An 18168-nucleotide genomic window follows, 5' to 3' on the forward strand; every position below is an offset into this window, starting at 1 on the left:
ATCACGATGCAGTTCCCGAGGCTGAGGCGGTGCCCGCTGTTGTTCCCGAGGCCGAGCCCGATGCTGTTCCCGAGGCCGAGCCCGATGCTGTTCCCGAGGCCGAGCCCGATGCTGTTCCCGAGGCCGAGGCGGTGCCCGATGCGGTGGCCGAGGCGGTGCCCGATGCAGTGATCTTCGTCCTCCCATGGTGTCGGCCACAAGAATGTGGTGGTCTTCCGCTCCGCCCTGGGGGACTCCGGCCTCGACCGCGAGGACGTGGTGGTCTTCCGCTCCGCCCTGGGGAACTCCGGCCTCGACCGCGAGGACGTGGTGGTCTTCCGCTCCACCCTGGGGGACTCCGGCCTTGACTGCGAGGATGTGGTGGTCTTCCGCTCCGCCCTGGGGGGGCTTCTGCCTTGACCACATGAATGTGATGGCCCTCTGTTCCGCCCGGGTGGGCATCACCTAATGTCCTCCTTTTACCCATGTGTTTTTTTTTTTTTTTTTTTTTGCATTTGTTTGTCTATTTCCTCCTTTGGACCTGGCCCTCCGTCCCTCCCCTTTTTCCCTCCGCCGGTCCACCACCCTCCTGGACTCCTTGTTTTGTGTTACACCTTCCTGTCTCTGCCTTTCCATCCCATCTGGTTGTTCAGTCTCTGTTTTTTCCATTTTTACCTGGTTGTCCTGTCTTTTGTCTCTCCATTCCACCTGGTTGTTTGTCTCTGTCCACTCTATCTGGTTCTCCTGTCCCTGTTTTCTGACCCTCCGTCCCTCCCCCTAGTCCGCCGCCGCTTCACCTCCCTCCTACCTCTTTCTGTTGGGTTTTCCGGGGTTTCAGGTGGAGCATCTGGGAGCTGCTCCGTAGGGGAGGGGGTAATGTCACGCTCTCAGTCTCTGTTTTCCTGGGTGTTCCCTAGTGAGCTCACTTCTCCTTAGGCACTTCACCATAGGCACTTTAATTCCTCTAGTCTGGTTGTGTCTTCACAGTAATTGCACTCCAATTAGAATCGCACAGGTGCTGACAATCCTCTGTCATTAGTCTCCCTATGTATAGCTGTCTTTCTCTGTCATCTGTATGGAGTCCTTACCCTATGTGTGAGTTGTGCTCGTCTCCCGAGTTTTCCCTTACCTTCTTGTTCCTCCGAGTTTCCAATCCGTTTCATCCGGTTCCCTCTTTTATTTGGTTTTGTCTCTCATGACTGTTTATTTTGTATTTTTCCTTTGTTAAAATAAATCATACCCTGCAATTGGATCCTGCCCTCACCTTGTGTTTTTCCCAAAACCCAACCGTCACAATTTCGACTTAATTCTCGTAGTAGGCCTATAACAAGTTTATTATCGAAACATTTCAACTTTATTCTTGTTATTTCGACTTTATTCTCAAAATATTATGACTTTAATCTCGACACACTAACACAGCAAACACCAACCAATTATATTCACAAACCACCACAGTACCAACTATGAACAATGGAAATCTTGCAAAATCTCTTGTGGTCCAATGTGACTTTAGAGTAACAAATTGTGAACGACAGACACATTGGTCCTCTGGGTTTCCCCTATGCAACAGGATTTCTCAATATAAATATTCAACAATTTTGAATATTTACAATTTGAGATTAGTGTGGCCCCAATGCTCATCTAAGCAGATTCGATCACGCTCAACACATCCCATGCCACAGGAAAATCTTTTAGGATAATGTGTAGAATCATCAACATAATAAGGACTTTACCTAGGATTTTTAGAAATGGAGAAATGTGGCCCAAAATCTGCCCGTTTAAATGAATGGCCTGTTTTAGCTAATTCTTCTCAAAGACACTTGGGCAGAGTGAATCATTTGCTTTAGTTTTATAAAGCTTAGTTTCCAGTGGTGGACGAAGTACACAAATCAAGTACTTGAGTAAAAGTACAGATACATATGGTAAAATATTACTCCAGTAAAAGTAAAAGTACTCCTTTTTCAATTTTACTCAAGTGAAAGTACAAAAGTACTCCATTTTTTATGTACTTAAGTAAAAAAGTACTGCAAGATAGATGTTTGCAATTTTACATAGGCTACTTAATTTAATTTTATATTAGCACATTTTTTTATAATCCTACTGCTCAAAATACCTTGGATTTTTTCCAAAATAACCACTATATGGATTCAAAATATATTTTTGTTGTTGATATGGACTACGCTGATGAGAGTAATGCTCACTGTGAAGCTTACACTGTGATGTACCTGAGAGAAAACAGAGATGACCATCTGATTTTCACCAGTAAGAAAAAAGTATTTTAAAGTTAGTTGTTTTACAGAACATCAAAGTTACAGTACAGACCAAAAGTTTGGAAAACTCATACAAAGAGTTTTCTTTATTTTCATGACTATGAAGATTGTAGAGTCACACTGAAGGCATCAAGGGCTATTTGACCAAGAAGGAGAGTGATGGGGTGCTGCTCCAGATGACCTGGTCTCCACAGTCACCGGACCTGAACCCAATCCAGATGGTTTAGGGGTGAGCTGGACCTCAGACAGAAGGCAAAAGAACCAACAAGTGCTAAGCATCTCTCGGGGAACTCCTTCAAGACTGTTGGAAGACCATTTCAGGTGACTACCTCTTGAAGCTCATCAAGAGAATGCCAAGAGTGTGCAAAGCAGTAATCAAAGTAAAAGGTGGCTACTTTGAAGAACCTAGAATATGACATATTTTCAGTTGTTTCACACTTTTTTGTTATGTATATAATTCCATATATAATTCCACATGTGTTAATTCATAGTTTTGATGCCTTCAGTGTGAATCTACAATTTTAATAGTCATGAAAATAAAGAAAACTCTTTGAATGAGAAGGTGTGTCCAAACTTTTGGTCTGTACTGTATATATGACATGATAATAAGGCCTGAAGTTAGGAAGAACATTTTAAGGAAAAAAATAATAAAAAAATTTCATAATGATTTTTTCCTTCTCAAATCTTGTCTGTGGTTTAAAAACACCCCTGGCCAAACGGGGTGCATCTCTTCCCACTTTGATAATTACTGTAGTTACCATGTTCTGAACATCACATCCTTTCTTTTCTAACCAGATGTAATCAATCTCTCTCTCTCTCTCTCTCTCTCTCTCTCTATATATATATATATAGTATATGTGTGTGTGGCTGAATAAAAATATTTGGACATTTATAAAAATTACATCAACTTAGCACCAACAAGCTTGTTAGCTAGACAGTTAGCATCAGCTAACAATATTTACTTATTTTCAGTACGATGAACATTCATGTCTGTCTACTCGTCTAGTTAATCCAAACAATATACATATGTATAACGTTACTGTCGATAAAAACAGACGTAACATAGGACATTTTAATAAAACTGTTAACATTATGGCAGCGGTGAATTTGAACATGCATGAGTTATTGTATTTAATCTGTGTTGTTTTAAGGTTTTTGTTGTTGTTGTTGTTGTTTTACCTAAAATTGATGTGTCTGCATCGTCTGCACTCGAGCATTTGAGTGGGCTTAAATAGATCTCTCTTTACAACGGATTTAGTTCCCAAACAACTGACAGTTTTGACCTAAATATGATTTTCAGTTACAATAATTAATCCAAAATTTCGACATAACTTACTTGTAGCAACATCAGACGCACGCGCGCTCACAAGATCTCCCGGTTCTTACTTCTGGTGACTCGCACTAAACGGTTCATTTGAATCAGTGAGTGGTAGACTCCAGAACAGCTGCAATCGGATCATTCTAATTCGTAAACGAATCGTTTGGTGCGATTCGCGATCCAATTTAAAAGTTTCTTTTGAAAAGACTCAGTTCGTTCATGATGAATCAGACACCGCTTCTGAGTGTCGGAGCACGTGATATATTATAGGGAGTAACGATATGTTTTATGAAATGTAGTGAAGTAAAAAGTACGATTTTATGCTTTGGAATGTAGTGAAGTAAAAGTAAAAGTTGCTCAAAATAAAACTACTCCAGTAAAGTACAGATACTTGAAAAATGTACTTAAGTACAGTAACGAAGTAAAGCTACTCCTGTCCACCACTGTTAGTTTCTCACCACTACTAAACATTTAATAAGTAACTCCTAGGGAGATGCAAACTAATAAGATGCACCATATATGCTAATTAGCACACTACCCAGACAGCACATGTACGTCTGGCCGATGTCGGCCCAATATCGAAACGTCGGCCTCTATACCTAAAACATCTATAAAACATCGGCCTGGCGGAGGCCGATATCATTTGGTCAGTGCTCTGTTCTCCAGCTCATCAGTCGTCGGCCCTGAGTTGGTTCACGACCGCGGGCCGATGCTGCGCTTATCTGTGTGCGCGTGCCCAGTATTCGTCTCTTTTAGCCACCCAGAGAGAGAGAAGAGGATAATCCCAGCGACATCTGTGGCTCTGAGGTAACGTTACGATTTCACTTCAGCTCAATTAGACAAAAAATACTACTTTGTTAATTCTGTAACACTGAAAAGGTACTGCGTTTATACAGTCTATGGGCAGCTGAAGAGTCTGGCTCATTTTCAAATAATGTTACCGTTAACTTTTTGAGCCAACGGTCACGGTAGCGATTTTTTAACATTAATGTTAACGCCTTAATGCGTTTTCAGAAGTTTCTCGGAGGGAAAATGTAAAAGCGGATTATTTAAGAGAAGTCCTGACTGCTTTTTCACCGTATTTTTCACTCTTTTACAGGCTTCCAGAAATAATCCGGTGAAATAATATGGTGAGCTATTGTTGCTGTTGCTTCTGAACTACAAAATGATTTTTAAATTTATTATTGAATGAGACTGTACATTATAAATGTAATGCTTTAACTCTAGATGTTTGTTTGTGTGAATGCTGTGTGTGCGGTGAGTCCTGCGCGAGCGGGGAGCAGAGTTGCCATGGAAACGGGGCGTCAACACAAAAACCGTTACTGGCAAGCAGTAATCTCCGTCTCTTGCTGCAGTTTACACTGTTTTGGGTAAGTGTAGTGTCTAAAATCACACAAATATTACATACAAATGTTCCTGACGCGTTTCTTACTTGTTATTGACATGTTTCAATTAAATTTATTTTATAGAAACGGTTTAGTGTCTTCGGAAAAGTCCGTTATCATTTTAGCAGTTTTCAGGTAGGCTAACTCTATAGACTGAGCTCTTGTTGATGAAACTCTGGGCTTTTAATCAAATCTTCGGTTTGATTAAAACAAAATGATTTTTAAATTAATTATTGAATGATTATTGAACGAGACTGTACATTATAAATGTAATGTTTTAACTCTAGATGTTTGTTTGTGTAAATGCTGTATGCGCGTTGAGTCCTGCGCGAGCGGGGAGCAGAGTTGCCATGGAAACGGGGCGTCAACACAAAAACCATTACTGGCAAACAGTAATCTCCGTCTCTAGCTGCAGTTTACACTGTTTTAGGTAAGTTTAGTCGCTAAAATCACACAAATATTACATACAAATGTTCCTGACACGTTTCTTGCTTGTTATTGACATGTTTCAATTAAATTTATTTTATAGAAACGGTTTAGTTTCTTCGGAAAAGTCCGTTAGCATTTTAGCAGTTTTCAGGTAGGCTAACTCTATAGATTGAGCTCTTGTTGATGAAACTCTGGGCTTTTAATCAAATCTTAGTGCGTGTATGAGATATTTTGATGGCACTTTGAATGTTTTGCTGGTGATTTGTCAGTATGTTATTGGAAAAGGCTGATTTACTGAATCGATGACGTCACTTACAGTGAGAGTGTAATCGTCTGAAATCAAGTTCACATGAGTTTTGATATTTCATGATAAACAGATATTAATACAAATTGTTCTGTGATTACAGGAGGACAGAAAGAAACTCTACAGAACAGAAGTGAAGCTCCAAGATTTCAACATTTATGAAGGGAGATACTGACTTAGAAATACAGGTGAACTGAAGAAGCTCATGAAATACATTAATATGCCTTTTTCAGAATACATTTCACCAATTTTAAGAAGTCCCTGACTTCATAACGTAAGTCACACTCAACCTAAAACTAAAAATATAGATTGTGTTATTTTAAGATTATATTTTTAGTAGTAGAATATGTATATTACATATTATTATAATTGTTATATATTATTCTGTCTTTTATCCCCATTTCACCTCTACTCTAGCTTGTTTCCTTCTAATGAACCTGGAACTGCAGAGTAAATATTGTTGACTCTGTGTCAGATTGCTTGTTTTGTTCCTAAACTCTTCAGTGATGACGATCAGAGTCTGAGTGAACCTGCTGTCAGACAGTGAGTACCGTGGGGTTTCAGTCAGGGCCTTCAGTAAACAACTGTTAGATACCTGTACACATCTTACACATCTCTGTTACAGCTAACGCAGCCGTATGTGTAAAGGTGCGGTCACACTAGCCTTTGAACGTGCAAAATTATTTCGGACGCCACTGCGAATATGGGCGGGAGCAAGATATAACGGTTTCCCCTTATCACAACATGGGTTAATCTGTGCTTTTACTGTGTCCTTAGCGATGGTGTCGAAAGCGTCTTATTATATTGCACTCTCTCTCTCTCTCTCTCTATAAATATACACACTAAACAATAAAAAAATATAGAACGTGTCCTCGTTCAAAAGTGCCATCTGTTCCTGTTTCCATTGACACTGCGAACCATGCAGCTTCTTTTTAAATTATCTTTTAAATATGTATTATACAAAATAGGATGCTGCGCTACAGTGCTGCGCACTGCTCACGCAGTGACGTATCGATCATCTACTGGTCCCACGACTTCACGTGATGCGAATTCGCAGGTCAAAGTTCACCAAACTTGAACTTTCGAACGCAGCGAAATGCGAAAATTTTCGCATGAGCCTGGGTTTCCGGTCTGACGCATTCGCATGCGTATGAATGGAAGTCAGTGGAACGAAAAGTGCAGTGTGACCGCCCCTTAATGCACATATTATGCCCCACACAGGCTCTCAACAACAATGACGGGGCTGATCAACAACTTCAGCAGTAGGCTAGATTAGTGTGGGTTAAAGGGATAGTTCACCCCAAAATGAAAATTTGCTGTTAATTTACTTTCCCTCAGGTCTTCCAAGGTGTGGGTGACTTTTTGGTAACAATTTATAATAAAGTTCAGTTGTAAGTCACTTTTAAGTGAGTAGTTAATGATGAACTAATCATTTACAAAACATTCATAAGCGCCTAATAAGTGATATACTAATAATTTGTGTACTTTTTGTAAATTCATTTTAAAAGTCATTTACAAGTAATTAGATTATGATTAACTAATTATTTACAAAACATGACTGTGTTCATAGAAATAAATGATGTTAATATTTTTATCTATGTTCTGTAGATTAAGTTATAAATAATTTACAAGTGACATGAATATACATTCACTAATGATTAAGTAATATGCTATGATTTACACATCTTTCATAAGCAATCTTAAAAAAAATAAAATCACGAAAAAAATCAAACAGATCCTTAATTTTAATAGTTAATATATTATGAATCACTTATAAATCATTGAAATGTCAACATTGTACTATTATCTCAATAAACATTATAAATCATTTACAAAGCTTTCTGCACCCCCCAATCTAAGGTGTAAACTACTCATCAGTTGTAAATGTTTTACAAACTTTGTGGTTTCCAGTTGTGTGTGCGTATGTATATGTATACGTGTATATATATATATATATATATATATATATATATATACATATATATACACACACACACACACACCAACACACACAAAATCAACCAACCTGTAACCGGAAAGTTTACATTTACAACTGATGAGTAGTTTACACTTTAGATTGTGGGTGCAGAAAGCTTTGTAAGTTATTTATAACTTAATCTACAGAACATCGTTAAAAATTTTAACATCACTTATTAATCATCTATGAACACATAGTCATGTTTTGTAAATTATTAGTTTACCATTAGCTAATTACTTTTATTACATGGCTCTGTGGGTACTTGATTCTGATTGGTCAGTTGCGACATTCCGATGCATGTTATCCCTGGATAAAAACCTGTAAAATGTACTAACACAGGCTCATCCGGGTAACAGCAGTTGGTGCTGTACTCTTGCTTGAAATATTTTTTTTATTGGTGGAAGCTGTGCATTTGTTTAGCTAATAAATTATAAAAACTGTGTACTACAGTTGTGTACAATTGTTTAATTATGTCATCCTGGTTAGGGTTGGCCTGATTGCCGATGGCTTATAGACATCACGATGCTGCGCCGGAAACAGCGTCATCAGCTCCAGTATCTCGCCCGTGCATCTGTTGTCATGCGGAGAAGTCACGTTCTATAGACAGTTTCTATAGACAGTTGTGAGGGTGCTGACAGCTGGTTGCCCAGGCTATGGATTAAAGGTAATACTGTTGTAAGTAGTGTTCATTTTCTCCTAAATACCGATCATTTCGCTTCATTAGACCTCAATGTATCACCAGTAGCCACCGGTATTGATTTGGTCTTGTATTATCAACTACATTATTATCAACTAGAGATCAACCGATAGTGGATTTTTCCAATACTGATAGCTAGTTTGGACCACACTGGCCGATACCGATTTATAGAGGGCGTGCTGTCATTGAATGTCAAAATTTGATTGGTTGATGATTCTGTCACTAATGCTTGTAACAAATCAGATGTGACTTCTTTCATCAAAAGGGTAACACAATCTGTAGTGCTGGCCATAGACTTTTTGTAATGTAGGATATTCCAGGTCAACCTCAACTAAACTAATCACAAGCAATGTGTGAACATTACACAAATGTAAATGATAACTAAATAGTCTGTAAAAGCATTTTTCACACAATTTTGTTTTTTATAGGGCCAGCAGAGCCCTGCTCACCCTGACGGCCCACCGCTGCTGTCAGACAACATCTCCAAGATGCTATAAACTCCAGGACTAGTAAGTACAATCTTGAACATGCACAGCTGTATCATAAGTTTGGGAAGGTATGTTTTTTTTGTGTTTTTGAAAGTCTTTTATGGCAACCACAGTTTAATATATGAAATGAATACAGTTCACTACAATTTAAAATAATAGTTTTCTATTTGAATATATTTAGAGAAGTCATTTATTCCTGTGATGGTAAAGCTGTATTCAGCATCATTACTCCAGTCTTCAGTGTCACATGATCTTCAGAAATCATTCTTATATTCTGATTTGCTTCTGAAGAAACATTTCTGACTATTATCAGTGTTGAAAACAGCTGTGTTCCTTCATTTTTTCAGGATTCTTTGGTGAATAAAGTTTAAAAACAGTACAGTGTTTGAAACAGAAATGTCTGTTTTAACTTTTGATAATTGATAAGACAGTGATAATAATTGAAAATGTTTATTGAGCAGCAAATCAGAATGATTTCTGAAGGATCATGTGACACTGAAGACTGGAGAAATAAAAATTAGCTTAGATCACAGAAATAAATTACATTTCACAATATATTCACGTAGAAACTGTTGTGTTAAATTGTAATATTTCACAATATTACAGTTTTTTTACTTGCTTTTGATCAAATAAAGGCAGCCTTGGTGAGCAGAAGAGATTTTTCTCCAAGATGTAAAAAAAAAAATCGATGTAAAAAAAAAAACCCAAACTTTTAACGGTAGTATAAATTATAAATTACAAATATGCTGTTCCACCTACTGAAATGTGTATTCCATTCTAAATAGATGCCTGTTCCACAAATATTACATTTACAGGGATCACATGAAACACTTCATCAATAAACTGATTTTTCAGAGCATTAGTGGCAGTGTGTCGATTTTTGTTTATTGATTGGTGAATTGGAAGTGGATGTGTGTTTATTAAACCTACTTGTGATTAAATCAGATATATATATATATAGCAAAATAAGCTCAAATTGAGGCAGCAGCATCTATGGTGCATGGCCTGTAGTGAGGTCACTAAATTATAATACAAAGAATTTATCAAAGTCCACTAAAGGAAGCAAAACCTATTGGTATTTTACTTTGAAAATAGCCTTCCAAATAATATTTGGGGCTCGGACACACTTTTTTTTGTTGTTGTTTAAATTAAATTAAAATACATAGTTTAGTATTCACACAACACATCTAATAACCATGCACTCCAGTTATATGTGATTAAATAAATAATATTTTGTCTGAAATAATATGAACAGCAGCAGCTATTCTAAACTTTCTCCTTTTTATTTCCTGTCTCTATCTCAGGATGTCAATCCCAAGGTTTCTAGCGATTACAGCAGCTCCAGACTGAATCCAAACTCACTTTTGAAGACTTCAGATGACACCAACGCTCACAAAGACTACAGACGACAACTGTAGATGAACACACAAAACATTGGACACACAAAACAAATATTATCCTTATTTTGCCTATATGGGTAAATTTGATGATTTTCAAACTGCTTTATTGTAACGTCTCTTATATCTGTAAATGAACAATATTTACTCTCTGAGTTATGTGGACCTACATGTCCCCTTTTATTTGTAAGCATCACTTTAAAAATGTTGAAAGATAATGTTAATGTTAACTGAATACAAAACTAGAGACTTGTTTAGTAAGATTTTATCAGAAAATATTTTTGAACTTTTATCATGCAATTTAAAACATTTGAATTGCTCAATAATTATTGTTTACCTGGTTTTATTTTGTGTTTATGTAACTTTTTAAAAAGTTCTTGGCATGCGATGCTGACAGCACTGAACACATGACTTTTTATTATGAACTAGATGGTCTTCCCAGTGAGTCTCAGTCATCTCTGGCTTTTTAAACTGTAACCTTGAAACATGCATTTCCTGTAAACCTACTTTGAAATAAGTATTGTCAAAAGGTGCTATACTCATACAACATTTAACCATGCAAGTACTGTAGTAATGGTTATTTTTGTTTTTACTATGGTTTTACTGCAAAAGCTGTAGTAAAATCATGGTTAATGTTCAAAAGACTACAAATAATCCCGAATTATCCACTTTTGATCAAAGCATCTGGTAAATGTTATTGTATTTGTACATGTAATATGAAATAAATGAAAATATTAATAAAGTTGCGTCTGTTCTTGAGAGTGGTGTGTATTGTTTTATTATAAACCAGCGGCGGTAGCCGCGGGTGGTCCGTAACGATGAGCAAAACGCCGGTGAACTGCGTCCACGCAGAGCGGCCGGGATGTATCGTCCCAGCATCGGCCGGAGAGCATTTCCGATCATAGGCCGACGTCGCCGAGACATCTTGCCTATTAGCAAACGCTCCCTGAGCGATATCGTCCCGATGGAAATTTGTAGGTCGGCTCGACATCGGCACAACGTACGTGTGCTGTCTGGGTAATGAGAACAGGAACAATTACCATGAAATCAAAAACATTCTACCACCTAGTTGCCATTAGTTTGGAAATCAGGTCCTTATATGGCATTGTAAAACTGCTCATAAAATTGATTTTATGAGAAAGTCAACTCACCTTTTATGCTGTACATTCACACAAAGCTTCAAACCTGCTAATAAGTAAACTTAAATTCATAGAAAGCCACAATTTTCTTTCTCCTTTCCGATTTTCCATTGCATTTAGGCCATGATCCTTCAGATAGTATTGTATTGAAACAGTATCTCTCTCAGTCCGGGACATTTTCTTTAGATACCTGTCTCCCTCATGCAGAGAACATCTTCAGTACTCTCTTAGATTCCCTGCCACAGACAGACAGTGTGGCTGTCTCTCTATCTGGACTAATGATTATAACACCTCCACAATAATCCACCATCTGAGGGACACAAACAGCCGTGCTGCATTCCCCTGGCAGAAATACGTTTGAAAACTCATTTTCTTTCAGCTTTTCAATTTCACTGCACTTTCTCTCCCTTCTCCCTTTCTCTTTTTCTTGTTCTTTTCTTATTGTTTATACAGACAGGAGTTCTAAATAGAGAGGGATGCTGAGGAGCAAGGTATGCTGTCTTCCTGTAAGCATCAATGTTTGAAACAGAACCAGAGATGACCTCAAGAGGCAACACTAAATCCAGCAGCCAGAGAAGTGTGAAACCATTAACACTGAATTAACATCTTTGAAAAGTGATAACAACCATCTTCATCACTGACAGATGGTGGGACTTGTTTGAGACCTGATCTGTTCTGAAGGTCCGATAGTAATGTGTGAGTAGGGAATATGATGAATTAGACCTCACCGTTCCAAGAAACAACAACCTGATTGGTCTAATCAAGAAGATTTTATCATCTACACCTCTAACCGCAATCACAAATAGAGGTGCAGATTAAGATAATTTTACATTTAGCATGTTACTTCTTGATGAGAAAAATTACATACATTACACTCACTCAACCAAATCCGGGTCATGGCACCACATATAACTAGTCCATATGGTCCACCATTCCAAACAGGATTTGAACAAGCTTAGCCTAACCCTAACCCTAACACAGTGGTGTCCAATCATGCTCCTGGAGGGCCAACATCCTGCAGAGTTTAGCTCCAACCAGCTCCGACACACTTGCCTGGAAGTTTCTAGGTTTTGGTGTGTTTAAATAGAGTGGAAGTTAAACTCTGCCGGACAGCGGCCCCATAGGAAAAATGTTTGGACACCTCTTCATGCCAGGGGAGTGTTGTTTACCTGGACAGCTCTTTTAGCTGGCCTACATTACAGAATGTGATAAAAATCAAGCAAGTATACACAGTATACACCGAATGCATGTGACAGACAATCAGAACCATTACACACAAACAGCGCACTGCAGCTAAAGTGCATAAAATTAAATTTTCTTACCTCCTGTAATGATTCACAACTAAGGCTATGTTAAATGAATTATTTACTGTATTGTACTTGAGCCATTTGTCATTTAGCCTCTTGAGACCCTGTGGCCTCATATGAGGACATTATATTTTTGTGAATTTCTCTGAGTCTGTTCATGCCACAGTTTTAGATCTGGATGTCCTGTACAGAGCACATTCAGGGCTTTTCAGAGATACCAAATGATTGGATGTTTCACATGACCACTCCCTCTCCTTGGTCATCAAAATGTCTGAAATTAATTTAATGACACTCTTATAGAAATATGATAATAATTCTATAATATATTGTAGTTATCATTTAAATCTGTCTAATTTTTAAATTCTGTGTCATAAATCAACATCTCAGAAATATGTTATGGGGTTTCAAATCAAAATATGACTTTCTGTTACTAAACAGGACATTGATTTCATACATGTCCTCAGATGAGGACACCGGGACTAAACGCATGCTTATGACGCATTTTTGGAGACATAACAAATGAATAGAGAAAGAAATTATATTTCAATATTCTATGAAATATTATATATTATTATGAAAATCTTGACAATTATTACTCACATTATTACACTTCTTTTTTCATTACATGTTGCCCCAAAAACACATTTATATGCAAATTAGATTTAGTTTATAGATACATTGTATATAATTAGAAAACCCATTAATGGTAATTTTACACACATTTTGCAGAAAGAAAAATGTTATACTGAATTATTCTGTTATACCATAGTTGAGAATCATCTTTATACAAAGTTTGGTAAAAAAAAAAAAAAAAATCTTGAACATTAAAAATTTATTGGTGATTTAAAAAAATCTATTGTTTTTGCCTATGCATTTTCATTCATGTCTTTTCTTTTTTTTTTTAGAAATTGAGTCCCGATGTCCTCTGCCGAGGACATAACATAACTTTATAAATGAAATGCATGAATGCAGAGCACAAGGCTGCACTGGGAAATCCTGTGTGCGATGCATGACATGCAATGTGCATCTGTGCTTGCAAAGTGAATGAAACTGCTTTGCAGCATTTCACATCATGATAGACCCACTGTCCTCACATGAGGACATCTTTTTTCTGGGAAAACTACTTCCTGTACAAAAACAAATTTTAGGTATTATACTTATTAGGTCCTACATATCCCAAATAGCAAGAAAAATTATAAAATGCACAACAGGCAATCTCTCGGGTTTCAGGAGGATAATATCAAATTCTGATCTTCTGTAGTGAGTCCTTGACCATGATGGAAGTTTTAATGTTGTCGGTGTTAACTATGTTTGTTGTAGGTCATGTCCCAAGAATTAACACTGTGATAGCCATATGTGGATGCAATATTTTATTAACACAGTTTGTGCCACAAATATGACATATCTAACAGTTAACAATACTTGTGTGTTCCTCATGTATATACCCAATGAGGGAGAGCACGTTCTTAACCTGTAAACTGTCACTCACATTTTTGAACATAGACTTGAAATTGCATGATCCAAACCTACATTTTTTGAATTCATGACTGAAAACATTTTCATGTACAATTTCCATGATAATGCAATGTTTGAATTTAAAATGGGTTTCAAAGGATGAATTTTGAGATTTTAAGTTTTCGAGTGATATATAATTTCTGATGATTTCTAAAGTGTGATAGAGAAAAAGACAGAGTAGCCTTTTTTTTGACAAAGGTCAAAACTTCTGCTATAATGTATGTTTTTTGAGGCGCACTCTTGCCATAAATTAATCTATTACTTTTCCTACATAATTTTTTACAAAAAAAGATTGGTAAAATATATATTTAGGAGTCTCAGACCTTTCCAACGATATATAGTTTGTCATGATTAGATGAGGATTTAATTGTAATATAGTGAAGTCCCACCGAGGGGACAGTTGACAGTTAACAGGTTTAAAGAGCCCAACACATTTAAAGTGTAACACATTAGAATACACAAATCACATTGTATTTCTGAATAGATAATTTATCACAATGATCTACAAGGTTGTTGACAGAGACATTTTTCATAGGCATGGGTTAAATACAATAAAGTTTGTAAAATGAATTAGCAGTACTATACTATTGTGAAATTAATTTAAGAAACCAAGTTACCAAAAAAACAAAAAATTTATATATATATATATATATATATATATATATATATATATATATATATATATATATATATATACATACATGCATACATACATACATACATATTAGCATGTTAGAGATGCCTTGTACCACTTGTCACATCTGGACAGGACATGGCAAGTGGCAAGGCTCAGAGTCATTTAGTTACATAGTCAGTTACATCATAGAAATTTAAATTAGAAACATGGGTTATGTAGCGCCGAAATAGTTACACGTTTTTTATCAGTCCAACAGGAAACAGCTGTGATAAGTTTCCAGCCTGCTACAATAAGCACTTCTGAAGAAGAACTAATCTCTGGATTTGTGGGCATCATTTTTTTTTTTTTACTCTTTCTTCAGTAGCAAGTAAAACGGATATTTTTGAGCCCCTTTATCAGCTTGTGCAGTATGAGCTGCAATGTGCACCAATAAAGTCTGGCTACATAATAATACTACACTACTATCGCGATGTATGAAACTCAAATAGTTTGACACAGTCTGGCTGTACCCAGCAACCCAGAGACTTGTTCAAACACAGATTCTACCTTAGGAAGGGAATATATGCTTCACGACATCATTTAAAATGAACGTGTTTGTCACTGGTGTAATTCATATGGAAATTTCCCTCTGATGACATTTAAGTCGGACGCAGATGCAGAGGAAGTGGTTGAGGGTGTATTGTTGTAATTCACAGTTCAATTTAAGAGTCATCTGTTTAAATTAGAGCAGAGAGACAGAGTATGTGTGTGCACAGGGAGACACTGCTGGAAGTATTCATCACTGTCGAGCTGTGTGTGTGCAGATGGGAGAGAGCGAGAGAACAGGATGGTGTGTGTTCATCTGTTTGTCCTTTGTTTAATGTGTCTGATACAGCTGTCACATCTTTAAGATAAAACATGAAGTTCTGAGCATTTATCCACCAGATGACATTGAGGATACTGTCACACACACTCAGCCTATATGTCTTCCTGCGTTAGCTGATTTTTTTAGCCTGGTCAATTTGGTTATGCTTGTCTGTTTAGTGGATTTAGACAGATTTTTTGGTAATGGAGACCAGCTGACTAACCAACTCAGTCAGTCTGGGTGGCCATATTAAATCAGCTGACAACCGAATCTTTTTATGCATGTTTAAAAGTCATTTTTGATTTTGTTACAATGGATCAGTTGTCTTGAACTTATACTGACACCTACTGGTATGGATGTAGACTAGTGTCTAGGCTACAATGCCATTGTCTCTGTTACCAATACCCAGTGGCACCATACTTAAAGGTCTACACATTGTCAGACCAAATCCTCTAAATACTTTAAATCTAAGTTCAACTGCAAAACAATCATTTGATTATTTAGAATTTCCTTCTTAAACTCCAAACCCCAACTTTACCCTTTGGGCACTTTAGCGCACCACTTTAAAGATGCTGTATATATTTTCTTGTATCTTTTTATTTATTTATTTATTGACTGTATAATGCAGAAAAGCATGACATATTGCATAGATTGGAAGAGATTGCAGACTATACCTAACCTAAAAAGCCTTAGCACCCATCTAAAAAGCTCTATGACCAGATGAATCATGAAATCACTTCATCTACAGCGATATCATTGACTTGAGTGCTTTGACGCAATGTATTTTGTTTAAAGCACTATATAAATAAAGGTGATTGATTGATTGATTGAATGTTAAAACGTGAATAAATCAACTCACCAGCTTACAGTTTAAAGTTTGTCACCTTCCATTGTCAGTTGCGTCACTTGTTACTGTTGCATGTCCTCAATCTGGCAGAAACCAGAGACTAAACAGCAACAAGATAAATACAACGTTGGTGGAGGACTGGATGCATACAGTGATAAAACATTACAGTACAGAATACATAATTTTACAATAATTATGTCTTCCATTCCATTTGAACCAGATCACCTGCCCTGCCTTTAAGAATGATAATTTCCCCTTTGTTTTAGAATTTAGGCCAAATGATCTGTACTTCACATTAAAACGTTTCTTCACATAGAGAAATAGAACATATGAAAGGTCAAATTTGGTTTAAATGAAAAGACACATTTCATATTGAATGCATTAATAAATGTAGAATTAATGGAGGAATAAAGCTTTTAGTAATAAAGTAATTTAGAGCCTTAAGTAATTTATCCTTTATATATTTCGCAATAACAGGTTACAAAGATAAAAAGTATTTGATAGTCATGTGATCTCATGATGTCTACACCAACAGTATGAGGCAACCCTCTTCATTACTTTAAGGGAAAACATATTGGAGGGTTTCTAATGATTCCATTTTTTTTTTTTAACACACCAGGTTCACTCTCCTGTTTTCTCTATTACAGACACCCCTGACCCGTCGCCTGTCATTCTGTCGTTGCTGAGATTGATCAGAGGTCTGTAAACAGGAAATGAGTTGGCATTTCCCTGTAATGAAAAATACAGTTTCCAGCCCGCATTCACTGAGATTGACATTTTCCATTATGACCTAAAAATGTACATATGTTTCTCCATCAGAATGCCGTGTGGCTGTTCTGGCATCAGTTTTTTGGTCAGGTCATCAATCTTAGCCTCTCTCTCTCTCTCTCTCTCTCTCTCTCTCTGCTGTGCTGCACCACTCACCAGCGTGATTTATTGAAAAAGAGGTGGCGGAACCCAATGGTGCTAGGGGCCGGTAAATCCTGATAAAAACTTGGATAAAAGCAATTTAATGCCATCAGTCATATTATACTGACCGTTGTCTTGAAGTGTATGCACTGGAGAGGGTGTGCATGTGCTCATACCACAACACTGCAAAGTTCTCCGTATGATGATGTCATCAGCTCCACAAAGTAGTTTGCACTGCGCTCTTCAGTCACTTAGTATTCTATTTTGGTGTGACAGTCTATTAGATTACTTAGTATATAAAACCATGATCCGCACTCACAAAAATAGTCTTCCTTTTAGCATTTTATTTTACTCTGATCAAAGTAAATGATTGCTAATAATTTATTTTTGTGACTATTTTTGTGAGTGCGGATCATTTGTAACATCTACAGAACTGTTGCTCTGAGGACCCTACAAATGAACTATAAATCATGTCCTTATAAGAACTGAGAGCATAAAAAATATAAAAAACAATTTATTTGGGGGTGTGTTTGTTAACAATAGCCCTTGTGTTGCTGTGAAAGTAAATGGAGAACATAGCAAATACCATGTTTGTGTTCCAACAGCAAAAGGAAAAAAATCTGAGTTTCCACAAGAGTTACAAAAAAATAAAGAGATTGATATTGGTTGCCATAAGAGAGAAAAATGGACAATTTACTGTCATTCCTTTACAGCAGTGTTAACTA

The 18168-nt window shown here is 36.9% G+C and overlaps 1 long non-coding RNA gene across 6 annotated transcripts; it reads left to right on the forward strand.

Moving 5' to 3' along the window:
- The first annotated feature begins 4098 nt into the window (after window positions 1-4098).
- LOC113121225 (uncharacterized) lies at window positions 4099-10348 on the forward strand. 6 transcript variants are annotated; one of them, XR_003294687.1, is made up of 10 exons: window positions 4099-4374; window positions 4667-4697; window positions 4795-4937; window positions 5037-5087; window positions 5240-5382; window positions 5789-5873; window positions 6103-6228; window positions 8150-8338; window positions 8789-8869; window positions 10153-10347. It is a non-coding gene; the product is annotated as an uncharacterized LOC113121225 (long non-coding RNA). The 6 variants fall into 6 exon arrangements; XR_003294688.1 differs by having other exon boundaries at window positions 4830-4937; XR_003294691.1 differs by having other exon boundaries at window positions 4667-4937; window positions 5275-5382; window positions 10153-10348.
- The last annotated feature ends 7820 nt before the right edge of the window (window positions 10349-18168 follow it).

Source organism: Carassius auratus, chromosome 20, assembly GCF_003368295.1.
Source record: "Carassius auratus strain Wakin chromosome 20, ASM336829v1, whole genome shotgun sequence".
Taxonomy (NCBI): Eukaryota; Metazoa; Chordata; class Actinopteri; order Cypriniformes; family Cyprinidae; genus Carassius; species Carassius auratus.